The sequence below is a fragment of the Triticum urartu genome, chromosome 7A, assembly GCF_056163025.1.
Source record: "Triticum urartu cultivar PI428250 chromosome 7A, HENAU_Tu73, whole genome shotgun sequence".
NCBI classification, from domain to species: Eukaryota; Viridiplantae; Streptophyta; class Magnoliopsida; order Poales; family Poaceae; genus Triticum; species Triticum urartu.
In genome coordinates, this window is record NC_141879.1 from 272,175,107 (window position 1) to 272,195,030 (window position 19,924).

General features: G+C 45.5%; 1 long non-coding RNA gene and 1 pseudogene across 4 annotated transcripts; one reads left to right on the forward strand and one right to left on the reverse strand.

Moving 5' to 3' along the window:
• Window positions 1-2,628: 2,628 nt before the first annotated feature.
• Window positions 2,629-5,476, forward strand: LOC125521790 (uncharacterized). Of its 3 annotated transcripts, XR_007289432.2 has the most exons (4): window positions 2,629-3,136; window positions 3,216-3,409; window positions 3,621-3,788; window positions 4,698-5,467. It is a non-coding gene; the product is annotated as an uncharacterized LOC125521790 (long non-coding RNA). The 3 variants fall into 3 exon arrangements; XR_007289431.2 differs by having other exon boundaries at window positions 2,660-3,136; window positions 3,621-5,476; XR_015611988.1 differs by lacking the exon at window positions 3,621-3,788 and having other exon boundaries at window positions 2,699-3,136; window positions 4,698-5,075.
• An 8,326-nt stretch (window positions 5,477-13,802) lies between these two features.
• LOC125518938 (putative protein phosphatase 2C 48) lies at window positions 13,803-16,085 on the reverse strand (annotated as a pseudogene). The gene is made up of 4 exons (XR_015609679.1): window positions 15,912-16,085; window positions 14,563-14,986; window positions 14,255-14,478; window positions 13,803-13,948 (listed from the first exon to the last, which is right to left on the reverse strand). The product of XR_015609679.1 is annotated as a putative protein phosphatase 2C 48 (transcript).
• Between the last annotated feature and the right edge of the window lie 3,839 nt (window positions 16,086-19,924).

A 19,924-nucleotide genomic window follows, 5' to 3' on the forward strand; every position in this document is an offset into this window, starting at 1 on the left:
TGCATCCGCTTCAATTTCTTTATCCAACTGCTCTAAGGAAGCAGTAGAAGGAATGTCTTAATCGGATCCGCTTGGGATCATGTATTCTTCATCAAAAGGAACAAGGTCCTTTGATGGCATAGATGATACATGAACAACATCAATTGGATTTTCAAATGAGCTGGTCAGAGGCTTCATTTTCTTCGGACCTGAAGAATCTGATGCAGTTGATGTCTTCCTTTTCTTCATAGCTGCACGCTCTGCAGCCTTGGTCTTCTTCACATCTGATGCAGATGGAAGGATCGGAGTTGAAGTAGGCGCAGGAGGAGCAGAGGAATTTGGTTCAATTTCTTCAGGCACAACTGTTGCAGTTGCCCTGATTTCTTCATTTTCTTCAGGCACAATGGTTGAAGCTTGAGCTGTCCTGACAGTTTCTTCAGGCACAACACTAGAGGTTGCCCTGGCAATTTCATAAGCGGCTAGAATGCAGTCATCAGCCCTGGTACTCTGAGTTTCTTCAGCAGCCTGAATATCATCAGTGGTGCTGGCATTTTCTTTAGTCGGATGAGTAGAAGCCTCAGCCTGAGGGTTTCCCTGTTGTGTTGGGGCTACAACCTTTGAAGTGAACTTTTCAGTCAAATTCACAAATCTGACTTTGGCTCCAAGCCAGTCAGCATAGTAGCGATCAAATTCATCACTCAATTGCTTGATCTCAGCTTGCAAGGCAATGAGTTCTTCAGGGGAAAGTTTCGGAACATTTTGCATCAGAAAGCGTTGTTTCTTGTATTGTGCTTTCTTCACTCTTCTTCCTTGTTCAAATTTCCATTTCTCTTCTTCAATGAAGGCAGTCGAAACATGACTTTGACCAAGAGTGAGGTTCATCTCAGGCAAAGGTGTGTTGGGGTCCTTGTGCCATAGGTCGATGAAGTCTAGGATCAACTTTGGATCCAGAAGCTTGCTGCCTTTCGCTCTAGCGGCCTTGACCTGCCTGTCTCTGATGATTTCAGCAAGTTCATCATCATCAGCTTTGTCTTCATCAGACGGTACTTGAAAGGCGACCTACTTTTTGTGAGGACTTGGTCGAGTGCCTCGTCCAACAGTGGCCTTTTTCTTCAGCGGAGAGGGGCCAGTTGAAGAATTTGGTGGAGCTGAAGAACTAGCAGATGCTCCTGAGGCAATAGATATGCCTGTTGTCCTTTGGCACGTGGCGATATGCACAGGTGGTGAGGATTTAGTCGGAGGAGCTAAGGACATTGATGGAGGAGCTGAAGGCTTTGGAGGAGCAGGAGCAGCTTGAGGAATTTGCCGTGAAGGCTTAGAGGAATCTGGCCATGAGGGCATTGCTGAGGAACTTGGCCGTGAGGGCATTGAGGATGAAGCACTTGGCTTATGAGAAGGCTTCTTTGCCATGGCCTTCTTTGGCTTGACAGCAGAGGCCTCAGCAGTGGAAGCAGTAGCAGCAGAGTCTTTATTGAATTTCCTCACTGCTTGCCGGGGATATACCCCACGGTATGACCCGGTCGGACTTGGCGCTTCACCGATGACCCGCCGGAGGACTGGCGACTCACGGGTCTGGCGGTTCACTAGTCGGACGACTCATGGATGACCCCGACGACGGGTCACATAGAAGACTAGGCCCAAGGCCCAGTAGGCCGGCTCATATTATGGTGGGCCGGCTTAAGACAGAAGGCATGAGTAATATTTCCTTTACGAGGAAGCAAGACCCGTACTTGTATCTGACTTGTAATAGAGAATAAGTTAGTTCTAATCCTAACAGGACTCTACATGTAAGCCGCCCCTTCAACTTATATAAGGAGGGGCAGGGCTCCCCAGAGAAGGACAAGCAAGAAGAAACAATCTTTAGGGCTAGACACAAAGAGCCGGCTTACCGGCGACTCTCTCATGAGTATAATGAGATCTAGCCACAAACAGCATGTAGGGTTATTACCGGATGATGTTTTTCGGGGCCCGAAGCTGTTTAAATCCTTCTTGTCTTATGTTGCGTCTCTCGATTCCGCTCAACCCCTCTCAAGCTACCATATAGATGTGTTGGCCTCGCGACTAAGTCCTGACACTAAGGACATCTGCCGTGACAATTCCACGACAGTTGGCGCCCACCATAGGGCCTGCGCACGGTGGTGTTGAATTCTTGGAGGGATCTCTCACAAGGATGGAGAAGCTTGTAATCGGGTGAATCAGGAAAAGCCGGCATGGAAGAATCAACTTCAGCAATCGAGATTGAAGAAAGATTTTCTATCAAGCCGCTGCGGACAAGCTCCGAGATCTAGTTCAGTCTGCGTTGACCATCATACGAAGTCGCCGACCACGTTCAGTCAAACAATAGGCAGTCAGATCGGCAGCGACAGGCTCGATCCGATCTTGTACTAATCCTGCTTCTTATGGAAAGTTAATTAGGAAAAAAATGGAAGGGGAGCAAGTCCCAAGGTGGAAAAATCTTCGAGGATGCTGCGCTGTGAACTGTATCGGTGCAATCTACGACCTCAGCTACCAAGAATTTATGCCTTGGGCATACGTGGGAGGAAGGAGAAGTCAGCACTTCCAATCTTCAAAGGCAACCAAACATCAAAATACAGGGGGTCTACGAGCCGGAAACAAATACAGCAGCAACTCGGACTCGCCGCCGTGGGACCTCATCTGGCTCACCATGCGAGTGGCCCGGCCGGTCCGTCAACCTGCCGTCGAAACCGCCCCAGTCTCGGTCACCTCGGCCTCGCATCCGAATATGGCGAATCCTAACCAGTTGAGTGCGTAACGCGTATCACGCCCGTCGTTGCTGCCTATGGATCCGCGCACTGTGGCCCACTGGGTCCCAGCCAAAGGTCCACTTAATTTCAGTTCCCACCGCTATACGGGTGAAATACAGTCAAATCGTACCTGTGCAAATCCCATACGGCCGTACGTAAGCCACCCGTGAGACCCGTAGCTACACCACCACCACCACCCATCGCCACCATCACTCCATCGGATTTCAAATTTTGAATCCCCTCAGCCAGATTCTGCTTCTCTCCCCGGTGACCCACTTGCGACGCCCCATCGCACAAACGCCGTCGGGACTGACTTCGTCGCCGGTCTCAAGTTCGCCGCCATCCAAAACAATCAATCCTCATGGGGAATCTCTCACAGATCTGTTATTCAGGTACATACTCTCAAAAGTTTGGATCTTTTTCCGTCGATTTCTCTCGCATCTGACTGAAGAAGTCAATCGCCATGAACAGCTTTCGCTCCGCTCCCTCCGATCCGGTCTACGTTCCAGTCTAGGGAACGCCAGAGGAAGATGAATGTTGGTCGCCAACAAGGCACTCCGGTGCTCCTTCATCGTTAGAGGATTGGGTTCCTTCCCCGTCCAGCGACGGACAAGTGAAGTGCCTGAGTCAAATTCAGATGTCTCGTCTACTCTGTGGATTGCAAGGTACAGTTCTTGTTACTACTCGATTTTTTCCAATCTAGGTGGATTCCCAGTACAGATTTAGGGGGGCTTATTTTCTTCTATTATTGGGCCCGCTGTCCCGGATGTCTAATATCGAGTTAGGAAATTTTCGTGATTTGGAGTTTGTCGTTAAACCAACAGACCAGTCAAGAGTTTGATTCTCTTGCAAGAGCTTACAACTTATACTCTTCAGAAAAAAGGATTTGGAATTAAGTACGGTGAATGTGGACGAAACGTCCACAAATGCAAGCCTGCCCAGAACATAATTTGCGGATGCGCGTGAGTTAGTTTCATACGACATCGACAGTCACAGAGAACCGTCCTCTGAATCGCAACGCACTCCAGCTCCGTGGTAGGCAAGGTACTATCTCGCCGTCGCATTCCTGGTTGTCGTCGTGAATGCCTTCTTTCTCCCCGCAAATAGATGTGTCACATTCAGTGAACTAGGCGTGTGCTTTCAGTAAAATAGTTGGCTGGACCCAAATTTTTCAAGCTTTGTCAGTTCGAAATTAGCATGGTCACAGTAATTAAGAAAATAGTTGGCTGGCCGGTGTTGTATGTAAAATAATAGTATGGATTAAGATTATTTAAGCATTGTCAGTTGAATCTTATCATTGGCATTGACATGTAAATTAAGAAAATTTTAATCGTGATCAGTTATTGCTGTCAAAAGTTTGATACTTCTGAGCAGATTGTTGTTATTGCGGAATAGTCAGATAAAATTCATGATCATTGGCAGCAACATACGAATTTGCATAGCATGTGCCTGTTATGTTACAAAATCTGACGTTTATCACTGATCATAAATCTATAGTTTGCAAACGGTACAGGATTCGTATCTCTAATTATGTCCAGGAATCATTCAACTAGGCTCTTGGTTACAGTCAAACATATACAGTGAGACATTGACATGTAAGCATTTATATAATCAATTTGATGTAGGCATATATATAGTCATTTAACTAGGCTCTTGGTTACAGTCAAATTGATGTAGACATTGACATGTACAGTAAGATAAATTTAAGAGCATCCAGGAGCTCTCCCATCTATGTGTTCATTTTATCTTGCTTTTTTGCCACCTCAATCTAGGCCATGATGATGCGTTGATTTGCTGTCGTATTTCTCTGGTGCCCTCTATCTGAACTATATTTTCTTCCTTCTTCCTTTTTGTCCAGTGAGATGCCCTGACGAGAGGATTCTGTTTGTTGGTAAATCCGCAAATGTTCCTGTTAATTTTCTGAATAAATATCTCATCTCTGTTTTGCTACAGGTCATATCCATGTGCTGGAGACAATGGGTTTAAGAAAGCCCCCGTCTTGCTGCTGCTCAAGCAAACAGTGCGCCTGCCGGAGCTGTTGGAAGAGCACCTGACCAAGCCCGTTCTCCCTTCTCTATTCTTCTTTGTCTTTTTTGTGTGTATTTTGCTCTTTGTTTTGATTTGTATGGTTCTGAATTAAAAGAGAGCTTTTTTGGTTGTAGATCATGAGGCTATGCCTTGGTTCCATGTGCTTATGCCGATCTGAACTTTGTTCCTGTTCAGAAGTGAATAATTGTTTCGAATTCACGATATTGTCCATGTTCAAAAAAAATCAGATAGTGAACATTACAAGAATGGTGAATGGTGATTACTGATTAGGCTACAGACCTCCTTGCAGATCAATGGACTTCTTGTTTATGGTCAAGTCATTACGGTAGTAGAATTTGTCGGTCATGCTTCTTTGATGGACTTTATTAACGCGTTATCCAAACTTTTAACATAAAAATACGAAGAACTTTATTAGCTTGCCCGAACATTGATTGAAAGAGTTAGAAGCTTATGGTGAGTCCTTCACAGCATGTCCGGTCTTTATGGCCTAGGTATAAGGACTTTGGTGACACATGCTCGAGTTCGGATCTCAACAACAACTTTCGGATGTCTTTCATGACATACGTAGAAGAACTTCAATGAGACACACCCAAGTCTAATAATCTCACAAATAAGCAATCTTAATTTCTATGTCGGGACCTACACCACATGCTTAGCAGAACTTATCCGAACCCCACCAGAGATCATGACTCTCCTATCTTATGTTGACTCCGTTCTCGACACGCTTTTTTTTAGTTGGAGACCGTACCACAAATATGGTCTTGCACATACTATGACCGCTATTTTATGGCCAAAGTAGAAGACTTTAGCAATACACGTCTGATATGGACTTTCACATACTATGGCCGGACTTTTATGGCATATGTATTAGAATTTTAGTTATACACACCTGATTTTGTATCTTTTTATAAATTGACATTCACATACCATGACCGGTCTTTTATGACAAAGGTAGAAGGACTTTAGCAGTATACGTTTGAGATGGCGACGCTCCTCCTCCCATATCGATTTCGTCCTTGGCTAAAGACAAAATATTATTTGAACTTTAGAGACTGTAGCCATATGTACCTGAAGGCGAGCCTCTTGCACTCGACATAGAAGAACTTTATTGTTATATCGGTCGGTAAGTTTGCTCATTGGGGATCTCGATAAACCAACCCCACAATTATTGGAATATTGTCATCACTAGACACTACATCCCATATAAATGTCGATGCGCACTTTATATCCTCGGTTCCGGTCCTCTTATGGTCGATTGCGAAGAACTTTAGAGATAGCAGCCATATGTACCTAAAGGCGGGCCTCTTGCACTTGATCATGAAGAACTTTAATGTTATATCGATTGGTAAGTTTTTTCATTGGGGATCTTGGGAAACCAACCCCACAATTACTATGATATTTTCATCACTAGACACTACGTCCCATATAACCGTCGATGCGCACTTTATATACTCGGTTTTGGTCCTCTTATGGTCGACGACGAAGAACTTTAGAGACTATGGCCATATGTACCCAAAGGCAGGCCTCTTGCACTCGACATACAAGAACTTTATTGTCACATTGGTCGGTAAGTTTTCTCATTGGGGATGGATCTCGGGAAACTAACTCCACAATTACTGTGATATTGTCATCACTAGACACTACATCTCATATAACCGTGGATGCGCACTTTATATCTTTGGTTTCGGTCCTCTTATGATCGACCGTGAAGAACTTTAGAGACTGTAGCCATATGCCCGAAGGCGGGCCTCTTGCACTCGACATTAAAGAACTTTATTGTTACATCGGTCGATAAGTTTTCTCATGGATCTAGGGAAACCAACCCCACAATTATTGTGATATTGTCATCACTAGACACTATATCCCATATAACCATCGATGCACACTTTATATCCTCGGTCCCGGTCATCTTATGGTCGATTGCGAAGAGCTTTAGAGATAGCAGCCATATGTACCTGAAGGCGGGCCTCTTGCACTTGATCATGAAGAAATTTAATGTTATATCGATTGGTAAGTTTTTTCATTGGGGATCTTAGGAAACCAGCCCCATAATTACCGTGATATTTTCATCACTAGACACTACCATTGATGCACACTTTATATCCTCGGTTCCGGTCCTCTTATGGTCGATTGCGAAGAACTTTAGAGATAGCAGCCATATGTACCTGAAGGCGGGCCTCTTGCCCTTGATCATGAAGACTTTTAATGTTATATTGATTGGTAAGTTTTTCATTGGGGATCTTGGGAAACCAATCCCACAATTACTGTGATATTTTCATCACTAGACACTACGTCTCATATAACCATCGATGCACACTTTATATCCTCAGTTTTAGTCCTCTTATGGTCGACGACGAAGAACTTTAGAGACTGTAGCCATGTGTACCCAAAGGCGGGCCTCTTGCACTCGACATAGAAGAACTTTATTGTCACATTGGTCAATAAATTTTCTCATTGGGGATGGATCTCGGGAAACTAACCCAAAATTACTGTGATATTGTCATCACTAGACACTACATCCCATATAACCGTCGATGCGCACTTTATATCCTCGGTTTTGGTCCTCTTATGGTCGACCGCAAAGAACTTTAGAGACTATAGCCATATGTACCCTAAAGGCGGGCCTCTTGCACTCGACATAGAAGAACTTTATTATTACATTAGTCGATAAGTTTTCTCATTGGGGATCTAGGGAAACTAACCCCACAATTATTGTGATATTGTCATCATAGACACTACATCCCATATAACCACCGATGCACACTTTATATCCTCGGTTCCGGTCCACTTATGGTCGATTGCGAAGAACTTTAGAGATAGCCGCCACATGTACCTGAAGGCGGGCCTCTTGCACTCGATCATGGAGAACTTAAAGTTATATCAATTGGTAAGTTTTTTGATTGGCGATCTTGGAAGAAATTTTAAGATAGTGACCGTATGTACCTGAAGGCGGGCCTCTTGCACTCAACATTAAAGAACTTCAATGTTATATCGAATGAGTCGAATAAGGAAGACATGGAAGAAGTTCTAGCAGTTCTAAAAAGTTGTAGAAGTAGAAATTCGATTCTAGGAAATAATAAGGAAGCTAGCACGACTGTGAAAAAGGTCTGATCGAGCATGACGAAGGACTTCAACAAGTTTTTATGCCAACCACACATAATAATAACAATATCAATTGATATTTTTTATTTATATATTATATTGAAGCATTTTAATTACCAAAGCGGGTTGGTGAGAACGATGCCGAGTACAGATAGAGAGATGGATTTGCCCTAGTTGCTTTGCGATAGGGGAAAGAAAGAGTCACACTAATAGTTTTGGACTTTGTTCGTACAAAAATCAATAATGTGAAAACTACAATTGGTTAGTGAAGTTTTTATTACAATGTATGTTTATAGTGAAGCTTTTATTTGTTTCAGTATAACGCGAGAAAACTATGACTTAATATATTAGCTTCAAAATATATCGATATTAGACTTGTTTCGAAGAGCTTGCCATTAAAAAGTCAACTAAATAAATTAGTTCACAGTTTACATAATATATTAAAATATATGAAGACATATCTATCTGTGGTGCAATGTTGAGCTCAAGAGATGAGCATTAGCTAGCCACTGCATGCTGGTGACGTGCTGGCTGTGCACCGCACATGCACCTATGGCTTTTTTTTTTCTTTGAACTGTTGTCTCAGAGATTCTTCAGCCACTCTGTAGAACACTTTTGTTTCCCTATGTTGGAACGTTTTTTGGCAACTTCACAGAACTTTTTAGCACCAGAGTTTTACACATACACAGTAATTCGTTTAATACAAGTGAAAAAATAAATCTGCACATTTAAAAAACTAGCTTGAGTTAATTCGCTTCACTCATCCTGGTAGCTCCTGCATGCACGTACTAGTACAGCCCAAGCTCTTTGACCGGCAGTACTACTAGGGAGGATGCATGTGGAGCTGTAGACCACAGCCGAATCTAGAGGCCTGGCCCCATTGCCTGTCCAATCAGGTGGAATACGGCTGCATGTACGCACCGTTGCAAGTTGATATACCATGCAGGGCTGACAGCATGGTGGGCCTGATTGATTTGACTACCCAATGGATATGTGGGTTAGATACGCGTTGCGCGTGCAACGAGTTAGTAATAATCCACGTCCGCATCCGCTGGACTGGGTCTCTGCCACAATTTCCACCTGCCGTTGAAAGCCTCTGGCCTTGGTCGCCTTGGTCTCACGCCGAGCGGGCCACCGTCAAGCCGCGCATGTGAGTCGCCGCCGTCATCTGGCTTTGAAGCTGCCTCTGCGTGTCTCTGTGCCCGCACGCCTGTCGCCTGAGCCACCCGCCAGCTGCCCCCCCGTGCTCCGCCGGGTTGTCCCCTCGATGTGGCTTCTCCGCTATCAAGCCGCCCCACTGCTTCTGCTGCTTGCGGCCGCAGCCTTGAACCGCCGCCGGTGAGACGCCCCTCTGTTCGCCCCTGTGTCACTGCTCCGGGTCGGCCTTCCCTCGTCGCGAGTTCTTGCTGGTCGGAGCCGCCGCCGTCTTTCGAACGGCCTTGACTCGGCTTCGTCACACCACCTCTTCTGCAACCGGGCTGACCTTGCCCGCGGCCTTCACTTTTCGTTGGACCTCGTTTCCAAACTGTTATGGCCTCGCGTCGTTTCTCCGATGAGCCGCCCGTCGAGCCATCCCCGCCTCCTCCTGAAACTACTGCTGCCCTGAGTCGCCGCTTTGAGGCCATCGCTCCGCGTGACTGCGGTTCAGCCCGCCTCAACCCGGCCCCGTTAAGCCGCCGTTAAGGCGCGCGCCTTCGTTGTGGCCGTGGGCATACCTCCGAGCCACCGTCGGGACTCCGCCATTACCGCGGCCATGTCCACGACCCGGAGGAAATCACGGATGTGGGATTGACCAGAACCACCACAACCCGGAAGCACAGACGGACGAGGACTACAAACTGCGCCTACGGAGCGGGCTGCCGGCCACCCGCCGCCGCGCCTGGAGTCACCCTTACCGGCGTGCCAAGCAGCCACTGCGGCTCTCCTCACCTCACCTCGCAGGTCTACTTCTACTGGCCGCAGTCGCGCCACAATCCGCCCTGCCTCGCGGTTTCCGCTCTGCCGAGTCATCGCACCGGCCTTGAGCCGTCGCACCTCCTCCGCCGTGCTGAGCCGCGGTCCCAATGGTCGGTCCAAACTGTCGGCGGGTCTGCCTCGCGCAGTCAGCCGTAGCCGTCCGAGGTCTGCTGTCGGCTCACGCGATGTGCTCTCGTGCTATGGCGTGATGGTTTCACTTTCCGCTGAAGAACTGACGCACATAGTATACACGTGCATAGGGCGCATGGGCTACGACCGAGGATGGTATCATCTAAAATTTTTTAGCGCCAGGTCACTGATTGGTGTTTGTGCATAGAGCTATGCGCACTATATATTTGAACGAGGGGCAGCACTACCCAAGTATGGTCTCTTTCCTGTGGAACAGTCACATAGAGAGGTGCATGTGCGCATGATTGCTTTGAAGACCACTCTGTCCATTAAAATATAGCTGGCTGTGCAATCGCAGCCTTGAAAAAAGCGGGACCCAAGAGGCCAATAAAATACTCAACCAGCCATCAACTACTTGCTTTACGTGAGTGCTTTTGGTCTGCTTCACTTCCTTCGGTGGGCCAGGGAGCTAATTGTTTACTGCTTTGTGGATTTGGCACCGGAGCAGCTACTTGCTCCGATTCCCAGAATCTTTTTTATGGCACCGGCTGGACAATGGAGGGCACCAGTGCCAAATGAAGCAAAAGTGTATTTGGCATCACTTTTGGCCTACATAGTGGAGGGCCTAAGTGGCCCTACATAGTTGAACTACAGGTTTGCAGTGGTAGACGCACTAATGATGGGTTACCAAACAAAGACCAAAAAAAACTACTACTTACTAGTAGAGTGCCCGAGCGTTGCCACGGGCTCTTAAAAAAGTTTACAAGAGTTACATGTTAAATTTCACATGTACAAACAATATAACACAAACACAATTATTGAATAATTGAAGTCCATTTTGCAATGAAAATTGATAACAAAAAAAAGACTAACGACATGTCCATGTAACAAACTAAGCGATGTCCATGCAAGTTTCAGACGCTTCTCAAGTCCTACTAACTATTTTTTATATGAGAAATATTAGGGATTAATATAAACAAAACATATGTTAAGATGAGAAAAACAATAGATATTTACCGTGTATATTTGATGAGAAAAAATGCAAACAAACCTTCTTCAATCAAGTATATTTGTTTTTTTCTCTCAATTTTATTGTGATACCCTTAGTATATGAAAGTTAAGTATAAAAAATATTATTTTTTATGAACCATATTTAGTATATGTATACACTTTTATTGTTTCTGTCAGGTGTGTATACTTTTAATATCTATGTTTTTTTATCATAAATTCCTACACATGCGAGTCTAGCATTTCTATCGTTGAGCAAAATTTCCACACAAGGCCCAAATTATCACCCATGTTACATTTAGAGAGAGAGAGAGAGGTGCATACTGTCATCCATTTTAAACTTAATGGCATCCTCTGTGAAATTTTTTCATCTTTGCATCCAGCGCTGCTTTTGTCTCTTCTCCTTTAGCTATAATTCTGTCAACATCCTCATCTGTTATTGTGCTATCCTTGGAACTGAACACCATTTCCGCACCATATCTAACCATTTCCGCAGCTAATGAAAGCCCAGGTGCAGTGGAGAGTAAAAAAATGGAAGGATTTTTTCTCTAGCACACATTTCTTATCCTCTCTCTTTTGCTTTTTCTTTCTTTTACTCTCAACTTTTATTTGAGAGAATCTTTTACTCTCAACTTAACCACACCATAACTGAACTGCAACTCTGCAAGCCCGGACTGCAAGCCCAATTTGCTATCTCACACAGGAGCGGGTCACGCAAGTCATCTTCGTTCTTTCATTGAACCGAACCATACCACAGACTGAACTGAGCCTTCAGAAAAAGACTGAACCACGCCCAAGTTCCTGTCTCACAAAAGAAGGTCACGCCGGTGCAGATAGTTCAGGGGAGGTGAGGCAGAAAGGAAGGCAGCAGAGGATGGGCTAGCCTGCGAGCTGTGGCATAGAGATGGGGAGGAGCGGGAAGGATGGCAGAGAGCATGGCAGTTGGTGGTGAAGGTCCGTCAGAAGGCAGACTCTGCACACTCTGCCGCTGTCCAATGTCGGCATCTCCCGTGCGCCGATGCGGATGCAGTCTACCGCGGGTCCATTTTCTGATGGAGTCTTGCAATGCTTCTTCACTATGTACAAAAAACACCATCTATTTAGAAACAGATGAAAGTTCAGCATGATCAGTTGGTCACACACCTCAAGAATCAATACATCAAGTCACCAAAACATCAGAAAATGGTCTATTAAACATGCCGACAGGTGAAAATGCAACAGTACACTGATCTTCTAAATTCTGCAACAAACTCTGAAATTGAATTTTTTTTCATTCTGAATCTGTAGAGAAAACAGGAAGCTCAGGCTACTCGCCAAAACCTGACATTGAAGTCCATACCTATGCCAAGCTTATATACACCATCAGCATGAAGCACCTTCTCCCCCCAGTCTGAATACAGAAAGATGGATATGGAAACAAATCAATTATCTCCATAGCTTTCTACCCCATTGGCTTTTTAACATTCAGAAGACGTTTTCAGTACCGATTCTTCTAACTTGCAGCCCACAACCCGTCGCAAGTAACCGAAGCTGGGTAGAAAGAAGGCATCCAAATATGGATTGTTAGTGAAAATAAAGAATCACGAGGGTACTTTTGGCTGTTGCAAACCCACATATATGAGGGAAAGAGAGAGGCAACCTAGCAGCTAGCTAAGCCAGCAATGGTAGCTGTCGCTGCTTCTTGCTCCTACTGGTCAATGCTAGTCACTGCTCCTGCCTCAAGCAGCTGCGCATGCAGCCAACAACAATTCAGAGATATAAGATGACAGATAACAGAGAACCAGAAAGCAGGACGACGACACAGAGAAAAACGTTCAGATTGCAAATCGTGTATACCAAGCTATGTTATGCATTTTGGCATAAGTTGGTGGAATCACGCACATATTTCCTTTCAAGTAAAAGTAGTACTCAAGGTCTGAATTCAGTTTCAGAGAACAAAGCAAGCATACTGAAGTTCGATGACAGGTCGACGGAGGTTGACCGTCTTCTAGTCTTCTCGCACTGCATGATGCGCGCCTTCTCCTCTGCGATTCAGATTCGAACGTGGGTGAGCAATGGCCGTGTCAGGTTGTCCCTGCAGGGCACCTTGTCAGACAGTGCTGAACTTGTTGCCGGTGATGCTAGGCACTGGGGGGACGGCATGAACAATAGCATCAGCGGGAACGGCCTGACGAAGCATTGTTAAAAGCATTCATACAGAATATAATCTTCTAGATGATAACAATAAAAAATACAAATGTAGGAAAGCATTGTTACAGAATATATATTCTAATCCGTGATAAAAAGAGATCTGAAACCATTGATCACATGCAAGAAAACAGGAGGAGGAGGTGCACAACTACATGTAGGGCATGCAGACGCCGCTGAATTCATGAGTTGTGGGCTCCTGTTGCTTCCGTCGATCTCGTCATCCCCAAAGTCAAGTATACTGTCATAACATCAATCATATATGTGTTGGCATTTTACTGTATCTGTTATGACAGGGATGGCCTTGCTTTAAATAGAGCATGTTCAAAGTGTGAGAGTTCAGTCAAACTCGACAAACTCATTGATGATGTCCAATTTACCAGGAATTGGGTTGTCTCATCCAAAGCTGCCACAACTACTTAGTTTGACCTAAACAAGGAAGGCATGGTCAAACAATTTAATTCCACGCGTTGCACATTCGTAAATCACATGACAGATGTACCACACCTCATGAATACATGGGTTTCAGATGATGGTGCATGGATCTGGTCCCAGCAATTACTACTCCATGTCTGTCAAAATATAAGGCGAATTAAATTTCCAAAAGTCAAAGTTTCCTATGTTTGATCAAATCTGTAGTAAAATACATCTAACACCTACAATACTAAAGGCCTGTTCGGACCCACTCCCACTCTATAATCTACGGAGTGGCCAGAAGGTCGCTCCGTCCGCTCAGCTCCGTGGCGAGGGCGTGGAGGCTTTCCGAACAGCCCCTAAATAAATCAAATATGAAAATATACTTTATCATGAATCTAATGATACTGATTTTCAATAGTAGATATTTATGTATTATTCTATAAACTTGGTCAAAAATAGGTAAGTTTGAATTTTTAAAAAATTAGTACACCTTACAAGTTCAAACTGAGGGGGGATTGAACATTTCTGTAAAGACATGACCTTTTCTTGAACTATCAAATGATGCATCATCCTAACCATTAGATCATTATCAATGTACGGTCCATAATCATTTGGGCACATCATAAAAATACTTTGTGACTGTGCGAGAATCTGTCGCTTACCCCGTCAGTGGCCAGGATGACAAACTGGTCCCGGGCGGTGATCCTCCTCTGCGTCACCTCCGGTGCCGAGATGACGTCGTAGTCCTTGACACAGTAGTCGCCGAACACGCGCGACATGGCCAGCCCCGGCGCCTCCCGGTGGGGCACCCACACCCGGTGCACGCTGGGCTCGTCGTCGAGGCAGTGCACGCGGCCCTCACACTGCATGATGTGCGCCTTCTCCTCTGTGATTCAGATTCAAACGTGGGTGAGCAATGGCCATGTCAGGAATGGACTGTCCGTCTTCTAGTCTTGTTACGACGACTTACAGGGTAAGTCGGGCTTGAAGTCGACGGTGAGCTGGACGGCCGTGATGTCCCCGTCGTCCAACGTGGTCGCAAGGACGGCCCGCGAGTTGCCGACGTTCGCGACCACCATCAGGTCGCCCTGCTTCACGATGGACAGAGCCATGCAGCCGCTGTTGACGGCGTCGAGGCACCGGCTCCGGCGGAGCTCCTCGTCCATGGCGGCGGCGGCGGCGGCGGCCAGGTAGGACTGCCTGAGGAGGTCGAACTGGCAGTCGCTGAGCCTCTTCTCGCCGTCGATGAGCGACGCCAGCGCGACGGCCTCTTGCCAGTGGCACAGAAGCGACTGCGGCAGCGACTCCCGGACGGCCTTGGCAACGTAGTGGCCCCACTGGCCGTGCCCGTTGAAGACGCCGCTGAAGATGGTGTCGTCCTGGCACCCGTATCCCTGGAAAGAGAAGAGAGCGACATGAGAAATTCAGAACAAACACGAATAACCCAATAACCAACTGTCTGTTTTTTATCAAACAAAAAAAATGGGTAGTCACATGGAGTATTTATGAAATACAATGATTTTTGCAGTCTGAAAAACAATCAGCAAATCTGATCCTACTATGAAGATGTTGGAAATAACATTTTTACGTACGTAATTCAAGTTTTCTCCCATCACAATCAGTATGTTTTAGGCATTTAACTGTCCAAAGCAACTTTGGATTCAGATACCAAGAAACCCAACACCTTTTTGCTCCGGCAAATCAAGAAACGTGCCATCCCTTTTTTTGGCAGATACTACTCCTACGGACTGAAACCCCTAGAGGCAAAGGGCAAGCGCCGTATCCAAGAAACTTGTGAGCAACATGATCCAGGATCGTCCCAAGAGGCAACACGTAATCTGGTGAATGAATGGCCTAACAAAACCGAACTAAACCATCTCACTCACAAAAATATCAGAGAAATGGTTAGGTGAACAACGGAGGGAGACGGGATCCAATCTCTATTCTATTTCGTGCACACGCAAGGCAAGCACTTGAAAACTGTTTCATTTCTTATGTGGCCAGAAATGAGAAGAAGAAGCCAGCGACCAGTCCCAAGTCCCAACGCTAACGTACCCTCGCCATTTTCTGTGGAACAGAGACCATGTCGCCGGCTCGTCTTGGCCACAATTAAAACCTCTTCTGCCTCTCGAGTAGCAGAAATTTGTGTTTGGAACGCGGGAATTAAATTGTGTGGCAAGAAGCTCCGTGCGGAGTACGTGGTGTTGCTGATCTTGACTACTACACGCCACCGGTAATATGTTGTGATAAACAGCGTAAAAAATCATTCGCATGCAACAGAGAGCAAGCAGGGAAGAAGCAGGGTAGCGGCAAACTCACCTCCCAGACGATGGAGGTGTCCTGGTTGGTGCCCTTCTCGCCGCGGCGGGAGCACGCGGCGGCGAACGTCTCAGAGCCCTCGCCCCAGAGCGTTGCTCCTCCTCCACCTTCCTCTCCTTTCCCAGAGACATGGGAACGGACCAGGCCCTGCAGCATCGACGAGATCTACCGCATTCTCGCTAGCCAAGATCAAGAGCCCCGCCCGATCGGCTGATTCTACAGAGAAGCTTCTTCTTCTTCCTCCTGCTCCTCCTTGCTCTCCCTCCCCTTCTTCCTCCCCTCTTCCATGGCTGGCACAAGGGACGCGATGAGAGGAACGGGTCCAGATCCAGATCGGACAGGGGTGAGTGTAGGGGAGGGGGGCGAGGCAGGCGGAGGGAGGGGCAACAGCGGAGCAGGGCGGCGGGGTACGGCGGCGGGCGGCGAACCCTAGAGAGGACCGAGCGGCATCGAGCGATAGGAGAGGCCAGACCGAGGGAGAGGGAGGAGTTGGATCGAGCGATGCGGAGGGGAAAAACCAACAGATAGCACCGGACGAAAAAAATCAACGAAAAAAAACCGAACGAAAATAATGGGACGAAAAAAACCTGCAAGCGAGACTATCAACTGCTTCATTAAAAATAAAGATGATCAAATCAGCCACTAACCAGGTTCCGCAGAGTGTCCTTCGTTCAAAGTCCCAAGAATTAAATCACTTCTATCCGACGGTGGTCACAGGAAGACCATGGTCGACAAGCATATCCAGAATTTTAAATAATCAGCTGAAGTTGACGGACAACGGTGCGAGTTATCTGTTTTTCGTCTGACTACATCAAGTATTATTCAGCATGAGTGTCCGTATTCATATGACAAAAAATACCAGGTGCTATTTATCCTATTTATTTTTTAAAAGTGCATATTAATTCATCCGAGCAAAACTACTTTGCCCTGCCATGTTTTATATGCAGGAGAATTATTTATTACAAAGCGGCATTATACCACGGAGATGAAGGCATGCCAACATCAATCGACACAGGTGGTCGTCCTTACTCAACAGACTCCTGCACCGGCTTATAACACTGCGCCCGACTCATCTGTCTGTGCCGCCTCTGATGATGCGGTCGTTTTACTGTCCGCCCTGCGGTCCGGCCTATTCAACGTGCCGGGTTGACTAACGGACGCCGCTGAGGATCATAAATACATCAGGTGAGATCCATCCAGTACATTTTTATTGCTTTCTTTAAAAGAGCAATTACTCTGGATTGCAAATTCTCCAGTGCAGGATAGGTTATATCACTGAGATGTTGAATGACTCATACCGGTTTATATCACGGTCAAAAATGGAGGGTCTCAAGCCAACTCCTCGAGTAGTCTTAAGACTTGGAGGCTACAATGACGTGAATCGGGAACTCCGGGTCATTGGAGGAAATGATAACCCGGTTCTGGAAGACACCGCCATATTGATGAAAATTTAAAGACCGTCAGAAAATTGTCGGTTCAAAATAAAGATTCCGGCTTAAAATCCGGTTCAAGAGACATCTCTCTCCTGCAAAGCTTTGAAAGCTCTCAAATACGGTTCAAACATCTGGCTCAAGGTAAATTTGTCTCTTACAAAGCTTTGAAGCTCTCAAATCCGGTTCAAAATCCGGCTCAAGGTAAATTTTTCTCTTACAAAGCTTTGAAGCTCTCAAATCTAGATCAAAATTCGGCTCAAGGTAAATTTATCTCTCACAAAGTTTTGAAGCTTTTAAATCCGGTTTAAAGTTTCGGTTTAAAAATAATTAATCTATCGCAAGTTCAAGTTCTCAAAAAGATTAAAGGGTGCCAAAAAGAGCTTGCTGCCATGATGCACAGTTCAAACATGGGTATCCCGCCTTACGGCTTATCTTATTATGGTCACTTGGGGGCTTCATGCTCATCGAGCATACTGTCAATACCCTCTTGATCTGCGCAATGCCAAAACTTATATGGTCACTTGGGGGCTTCCTGTTCAAACATAGGTCGTATTCGAACCAAAGAGAACATAGCCGTCGTAACCCTTTTGATCGGCGCAAAGCCAAACTCACTAGGGGGCTTCTTGATCGTATCTGAATCATAGCTTAACCCCTTTTGGGTCCGACTTGGATCGTATTTAAATCAGGGTTGTTAAAAACCTCTCAAGGTCATTTGGGGGCTTCCTGTTCAAACACAGGTCGTATTCGAACCAAAGAGAATATAGCTGTCGGTACCCTCTTGATCGGCGCAACGCCAAAGCCACCGGGGGCTACATGATCATATTCGAATCCTAGCTTAACCCCTTTGGAATGGTTTACTGATCGTATTTGAATTAGAAACCTCGATTTTATTTGGTTTAAGTTTTTGCAAACAACCTTTTGGGTTTTGAGACTTTTTGCTCATATTTGAAGCATATAAGTGTGGTTTTGTTTAAACCCGGCTTGACTTTGGACGATAAGTCGCCAACATGTGACAATCATCATATATTTGGAAGTATTGGCTTCTAAGGATTGGGTTATCACCCTTATTGCACAGGTCATGTAAACCGGCAGTACAAATTCAATATCACAATGGTTATATGTGGGATATTATGACCCGCCCTGCGGTAAAACCGCCAAGGGGTCTTGTAATTTACTTGTGTGCAGGATAAAGATTACATTTGGGTGGTTACCCGCCCTGGCTTTTGACGTTAAGTCGCCAGGGCATATGTTGTTTAAACTCTGTGCAGGATTTACAGAGCTATGACTTACATAAATGATTAAGTTCCAGCCCATCATCAAAGATTGAAATTGGTGTCTCAAAAGGGTTATCAATTCTTGATTTTCTCAAAGGCTATAAGCCGTCGGGTTATAAAAATTCCGGTTTACAATGGAGGCGTATTAAATCGCCATCGGTCAAGAGTCGCCGGGTATTTAAACTCCGGATTTACTTGTTAACAGATAAGGTATTTGAATCTTTAAATAGCCAAACCTGGCTGGATTTTCATCATGATATTGAATGATTGAGGTTTTCAAACCGGGTTATATTATTCAAATCTTTAAATAGCCAACATGGCTGGATTTTTATTGTGGTTATCAATAACCAATATTAAGATTGAGGTTTTCAAAGTCACTTCAGCGCAATGGATATTATTTTATCAATGGAAGGAATAGTCCCGAGTCGCTGCAGGCTTACGACCCGGCAATTGGGGGCTACATTATTTAAGTTGAGATTACATCAAATATACAAGTCTCATGTCGCTGCAAGCATGCACCATGACACTTGGGGGCTAATCCAAAGTCATTTTTACTGGCCTTATTGAAGACCCGACTCATCACATTGTAATGAGTCGGCCCTTGTGTAAGTGCATCTAGTGCCACCCCTAGTTGGTTTTGGAGTATTGACGACAAACCTAGTTGAGGGACTAATGTGTTTGTAAGAATTGCAGGATAACACAGGTAGAAGTCCCTCATTGATTCGGTTTTACTACCAGAGAGGACCCCTAAAAATGTATGAAGACATTGAAGTCAAAGGTGGTATATGAAGATATTCACATTGAAGACTATGACAAAAGAAGACACGTTATGAAGCCTATGGAGCTCGAAGACTTAGATCTTTCGCAGTTCTTTTTCTTTTGTGTTGAGTCATAGGAACCACCGTACTGTTAAGTGGGGTCCAGGAGAACCAGTCAGAATGACTGAAGTGATGCCTAAACCAAAAACCTATGTCTTCGAGTGAAGACAATGAGAGCGAATCTTGTCCAGAGCCGGACAAGTCAGCTTTGCTTGTAGCCCAAGTAAAGTTGCCATGAGAGTTTGAAATCTGACCGTTGAGACACGTGTCAGTTCCTTAGTGACCCAGGGTCATTTCGGACAAATCAGGTCGGGTTGCCAAGTGGCTATAAATAGCCCACCCCCTACAACCATAAACAGTTGGCTGCTCAGATGAGAGTACGGCTTTTGTCGTTTGAGAGCAACCCACCTCGAAGCCTTTGAGAGAAAATCCCTAGCGAGGAAAAAGCCCTAACCACCCAGAGCCAGAGAACATTGGGCATCACTTAA